Source organism: Nyctibius grandis, chromosome 4 (genome assembly GCF_013368605.1).
Source record: "Nyctibius grandis isolate bNycGra1 chromosome 4, bNycGra1.pri, whole genome shotgun sequence".
Classification (NCBI taxonomy): Eukaryota; Metazoa; Chordata; class Aves; order Nyctibiiformes; family Nyctibiidae; genus Nyctibius; species Nyctibius grandis.
Genome location: NC_090661.1, coordinates 31,613,239 through 31,619,591, shown reverse-complemented (window position 1 = coordinate 31,619,591; position 6,353 = coordinate 31,613,239). Strand labels below are relative to the sequence as shown.

At 44.2% G+C, this 6,353-nt stretch overlaps 1 protein-coding gene across 3 annotated transcripts in view; it reads left to right on the top strand.

The window, feature by feature from the left end:
- The first annotated feature begins 453 nt into the window (after positions 1–453).
- RBM25 (RNA binding motif protein 25) overlaps positions 454–6,353 on the top strand; it is a 38,617-nt gene continuing 32,717 nt past the window's right edge. For 2 of the 3 annotated variants that reach the window (XM_068399323.1, XM_068399325.1), the window contains exon 1: positions 454–619. The gene's annotated coding sequence lies outside the window, so the exon portion shown is untranslated. Of the gene's footprint in view, positions 620–3,110; positions 3,199–6,353 lie in introns of all 3 variants that reach the window. The other variant, XM_068399324.1, reaches the window with a different exon arrangement.

The window sequence follows — 6,353 nt, the reverse complement described above, 5'->3', positions numbered from 1 at the left end:
CTTAAAATTTGCTAAATGCAGCTGGGTCGCAGCTAAGCCTTGCCTGAGGGCGCGGCAGTGGGAAATGGCAGTCCGGAACTAACCGAGGGGGCGCGGGCAGGTGAGGGGGGCTGGTGCTAGCCCACAGCGGGAGGCTTTCCAGCGCCTTAAACCACCCGCAGCCCCGAACGACGGTATTTGACCTCAAGATGGCGAAGCTCGGGGCTGGGTCACGGCGCCGCTCCGCGCCGCCTGCCCCCGGCAAAGATGGCGGCAGCCCTGATGCCTTTTCTTTCTCTCTCTCCCTTTCTCTCTCTCGCTGCCCTTCTAGCCGCTGTCGCTCTATGGGTAGGCGCGTTATTGCCCGGGTTGGGAGCGGGAGGGCGCTCTGGCACGGCCGCCTCTATGGTTGCGCGGCGCGGTGCAGGTCGGGCCGCTGACGGAAGGGGCGGCTCACATGACCCCGCGCAGCGCGGCGGCGGCGGTTCGGCGCGGTGTGTTCGCGGCCTAGTGGCGCCCCGGGCCCTCCCAGCCGGGCCTCAGGCGGCCGAGCGGCGTCCCCCTGCACCATCCCCGGCCCGTGCGGCTTGGAGGGGCCGCGGCGACGCTCCGGACGCGGCTCCCGCTCCGCACCGAAGGGGTGAGAAGCAAGGGGCGGCGGGGCGATGAGAGGGAAGGCGGCGTTTCAGCCGCCTGCTGAGAGTAGGCGCGGCCGGGCCTGTGCCGCTCTGCCGCGCCCCCGCACCCTAGGCAGTGGCAGGCGCCGGCGGCCTCTCGCCGGCTGCGGCTCGCGGCTCGGCTGGTAGGTGGCGTGGGCCTAGTGGCGAGGTGGAACGGGAGAGCGGCCTTGGGGAGGCGCTCGCGAGAGCGTGGCGGCGGGGGCCTTTCGCTTCCTCTCCCGCCCAGGAGGCGTGGGAGTCCCTCGCGCAGGCGCGGCGGGAAGCCGGCCCCGGCGGGCGGAAGGCGGGAGGAGCCCGTCTCACGCCCGGGACGAGGCCTTGTGCCTCTCGAGTGGGAGCGGATGAGGCCGTGGCGGAGGGTTTGCCGGGCCCGAAGCTGTTGCCCAGCCGGGGCCGGGCCGCCGCTGATCGGGGATGGGATTTTACTTTTTGATGTCAGGTAACGCGAGGAAACATTTTTCGACGGTACCGCGGCAGGGAAGTTAATGTCCTTAATGTGGACCGGGGTAGTCATCTTAACACGTGTTGTGCATAAAAGAATTAGTGATTCATCCGTGTCGGTAGCAGTTGTGGTGTGTACGTTGGCATGTTTTTCTCATGACGTCCTTTTCCATTATAGAAAAACACCTTTGTCTGCCTGAAGGAAAAGAAAGTTTTTTCTTTAAATACAGCAAACATCCCGAACACAAGTAACTTTTTTTTGGGCTTACAGGAAGTGAAATATTAAAAGTTGTATAGTTCTCAGGCTATTCAGATAAAATGCACGCACACGGATTTTAGGCAATTTTTTTGTGGGGCAGGAAAGCATTGCTTCAGGTATTGCATCAGCTTGTGTGGAAGATGGTCCAGAACAAATAGAGAGAAGGAAGAACGGGTGGGTTCCTTACTTAACTTGTAAAGGAGTGGCGTTGTACATAGTGCAATAGTGGCATTGTACGTAGTTTCTCTGCTTCTGTCTCTCGAGTGCCCGTTCACATAGATGTTGTAATGCCAAAGCCATGTTTATGTTTTGGGAAGAGTTAATAGCACAGTTAGGGTGGAAAGTCACTTATTTGACTGACTAGGGCTTTATATGGGTGCAGAGGCACAGAATTAGGAACTAAATCAAAGATTGTAAAGTTCTGGTGACATGCGTAACAGAGCCCTAGTTAAAGGGCTTTCGGACTGAGGCTTTGGTTTGGATAAACATGTTGCTTTTTAGGTTGCTTCATAATAATGGTTTGGGATGCAACTTATTCCATGGCACTTAGTGAACGCTTTCTAGACCACCTCTGAAAAACAGGCTTGAGCAAATACTAGTTTTGTTCAGAAATAAACAGTTCGTGATCTGTTTTATCTCTCCCCATGTCTATTGTGTTTGACATTGATGCCTTGCTTAACTTGCAGGCAGTTTTGGAGAAAACTGTAGGGCTCTATAAGAAAGTGGACACTTTCACTGAGAGAATCAGTTGGCTTGAAATAAAAGATTTTTCTTTTAAGGAGCTCTTTTTTTTTTTTTATTTTGAGAAGCAATAATATAAACAGCATCTCCAATGGGTGACAATGGGGTTATTTATTTTTATAATGGAATGGCTTAAAAATCCATACATCTTGTAGAGGCTGATACAAAAGCCTATGTGATAGTACTGACTTTAATAGGTTGGTTTTGCTGCATACATTTCCTCCAGTTGCTTCTGAAAATGCTTTTGTTGCTCAGCTGCCCCAATCATATGACACAAAATGTCTAAAATACTTTGTCATAAATTAGAGGAAATTATTATTCACTATCTGTTGCTACCTAGGTATTGAAATGAGAATCAAATGCCAAAACATTGTATGATTCTTAATAGGAATTACTATAATTCTTAAGCATTAAAAACATTTTTATGTGTGAAAGGTTTTCTGTTTTCAGAGAAACACACTAATATGGATATATAAATCAAATGTCTTGGTATAACATCTCTTTAACTAGGGCATTACTAAATAGCATAGTGTTATACACTTACCATAGGTGTGGATTTTGTCAGGTGCTCTTGTAATAATCTAAATGTTAAGATTATAATCAAAGCTGGATTGCAGCTCACTTTAAAAAAAAATTCCAAACAAGTTTTGTGCTTACTGCTCCCTTATTTGAGGGACTAGCTTGCACAGCTATTTCGTGCAATTTATTCTAGACTTAAGCATACAGATTTTTTTTTTGTGGTGCAGAAGAATTATATTGGGAGAATGTTGAACAGAAATTGAAATCAAACAAAATGAAATCAAGCTAGATCAGCCATACTGCCACTGCTGTTACAACACTACATGTCTGTATTATTAAAACACATTAAGTTTGTTTATGCATTAAGACTTCAGGATTTTTACAATTAATTTTAACTTTGTTTAGTATAAGAGCAACTCAACAGTAAGTACTGTAACTCTTTGTTTCATGGGGAATTTAACTGTTTTGAAAATGGTTAATATGTTTTGCAGGTTTTTAAATAGAAGTTATGATGTGTAAACACAGAAATACTAAGGAGATTAATCCCGTGACACTGCTAGAATTGTGGTGCTGCCCTGGGTGAGTGATGTAATAGTCGGTCTAAAAAACATTAGTTACCAGAGATTTTTATTAAACTTACATTCTGTTTATGACATCTCTTCACCCATTTATTAAAAAAATGGAGTAAGTAAAAAAGATTTAAAGAATACTATGATTTAAAAAAAAAAATACATTAATAGTGCATCCAGGCTAGTACAATCCTCTCATACAGTCAGTCCCCTCTTATTGGGGCTTTTGGGAGTCGGAGCTAATAAAGAAGCACAGGGCAGCAATGTCTGAATGGTGGTGACCCTTGTTTTCATAGTGATTCTGAGTTCTGTGTGGTCTCAGACGCTTGAGTCCAGCATATCCTCAGGCCAGCCCTGTGCACTTGTTTAGTTGTGTGTCAGAGCCAGCGTGCTTCCAATGGACAGAGCTCTGGCCCAGCAGGGATAGCGCTGCATCAGAACTAACAAGTCTCAGTGGATTTTACCAAACCTTAGAGCCATATGGGCATCCCTGTACTCTCTCCCAAGTTTCAGAAAATTGGTGTAGCTGGCTCTGCATGGTGTTTGATTCCACTAGGACTTATTAACTCAGAAGAGCTGTGTATGAAAGCAGCCGAACTCCTTCCAGACCAAAGTTGAACCTGGAATATTGTAGCTGTGTTTGTGTAGCACTTGCTTTAGTTAATAGCTCGGCCTGGATTTGAGCTGGGTCTGCTTGGAGTAAGCTTAGATGTTTTGCCATCCATGACATGATTAATATGCAGCTTACAAAAATTGCCTGAGGCTAATAAAGCGTGCACCTACGTTACTGTGTTAACTTGGATCAGGAGCGTGCTTTTGAAGGAAGTCTCGCAGTCATCCTCACTTGGGAAGCCTTTTTTCACATTGGTTTGCACTATTCCAGTGGATGAACTGCATTCCTTTTGGATGAAAATGTATTGAAAAATGCACTCTTACCTACAAACGAGCATTCATTCCAGTGGGGTAGGCCTCCCCAAAATGTGTAGTGTGGACATTAGGGTCTCAGCTTCACCTGTTTTGGTTAACAGACCCGTTCCCGTTGTCCTGCCCTGATTGCTAGCGTGGACATAGCCTAGATTGACTACACTTTGATTCGGAGACCAGACACAAATCCATCTTTTTGGGGGCTGAAGATGTCATGGTTTCAGTATTTTGAATGGTGTCAGGCCAGATGCTCACTGCTTTTCTTACCCCTGTGTCTTTGTGACCACTGTAACATTTACACACATTAATCTCTTACTTAAAGAGCTGCTAGTTAAAATGCAGCTATCAAGAATGCAGCTTACATCCAATTTCACTTGAGGTAATAGTTTCATAAGTCAGTTGAGGTTTTAAAAATATCTCGGGACTGTTTAGTTCCTAACTTACACATTGGAATATATTGGGGAAATTTGAAGATCGCCATATACAATACTGAGACCACAGTAAATATATCAGACACTGATCACTGAACATCACAGGGTGTAGGACAGTCTGCAGAGAAGTTCAAGATACTGTTCCTGAGATTTCTACAAGTGTATTCTACTTAGACCCAGTTCAGCATCTCCTAACTTTCCATACCTAACCCTTGGTTTGTAGTTGCTTATCAATTTGATGTCAGAGGTCCCCCTGACTGCTGGAAGAGTATGTATGTTTCTTGTGTGTTCTCTAGCTGCTGACAGAAAAAATGTGCTACTGTGTTCCCTTTGTTGTAGCGTCTTGGCTGTTACAAGGAACTGGATGCATCTTCTTCCATCCAGATCTCTCACTTCTCCAGTGAACAGTTTCAATCTTGGTTTCTGTTGATCCTCACAGTTTTCGTAACAGAGACAGAATTAAACTGTTCTCTCTGCCGATTTCACAGTGGTAGTTACGTATAGTAGCAAGAAAGATACCAAGGCTTTCTTTAATTGTAGTGTTGATCTTCAGTGTCACAGACAGCAGAGGTGCTAGGATTGGTCCGAGCAAGAATTAAGTCAGTAACAGGGCAGCTTTCTAGCTGCTGTGAAAATAACTGTACAAATATGGAAAAACTAAGAACAGAGTGCTTCAAGTGAAATGGATTGTTGAAGCCCTACAGATTACGGTGTGTTTCACACTATCTGACTAGATGATTGAAAGACTAAATTTGATCTGTTCTTACTAACTGCCTCATTCCTTTTATGCAGTAACAATTACTTTGTTGACTGCTAAATATTTGCTTTTTTAAATTTAAATTAAAAAAAACATAAATTTGCCTGTGTGCATGTGTAACATCCATTGAGTACGGTATATTGCAGCATCTTTTTATTCAAAGAATTGTTTCAGCTCTTAGTCCCTAGGTTTGGTTTTTTTTTTTTTAGCTTGTCCAAAATGGTGTCTCAGATAAAGTGCTTATCAGAGCAAAAGAAGGGACTGCACCTACAGGCAGCCTGGAAAATTACTTCCCCCGTTGTTCTTTTTTGTTTAACAGGCCACTCTTTAATGTCTTGTGGACCTCGGAGGGTCTAATATTATTGTAGCCCATTTAAAACCATCTCAGACCCAACAGCTTATTGCTCTACCATCCTGCACCAAAACAGCTTTGAATTTTATCCAGTTGTCTATCAGCTTGCAATATAGATAAGGACTGAGAGCCTTAAAGATCTTAGTTTGCTGCATTTACTGGGACTGCCGGCTAATTTTTTTTGGTGAAAAAGTTTTCAAATAGTGATACCAAGGCAGATAAGGGAGTTTTGTTCTCTTCCGTACCATCCAAGTTTCAGATTCTAGAGGAATGTCGGCTGATGTGCATGTAGTCTGAAGCGGCAATAAATAATGTTCTTCCAAATAGCATGTTTTGGCAGTGCACCTTTGCTGCTTTTCTTTGCCCATTCAGTTTTAAAAATTCAAGAATGACAGAAAGGAAGCATGTTCTTAGGCATATGGATTCTAAGGGCAGGTGGGGAGGAAGGTTTTATGTTTATTATATTGTATAAAATACTCTATTGAACTGTTGAAGGAATGCTTGCCTTTGGTTTCTTGTTTGTTCTACCATCTTAGATTTTGTGTCACGAGAGTGTTTATCTTCTGGTGAGATGTTGATGAATACCCTTTGGGGCCAAATAATGAATGCCATCATCATGAGCCTCTTGCAATTGATGTACTTGTAAATGTGTCTTTGAGTGAATTATGCTATAGGGCCATATATGTGTTTTTGTACCAGAA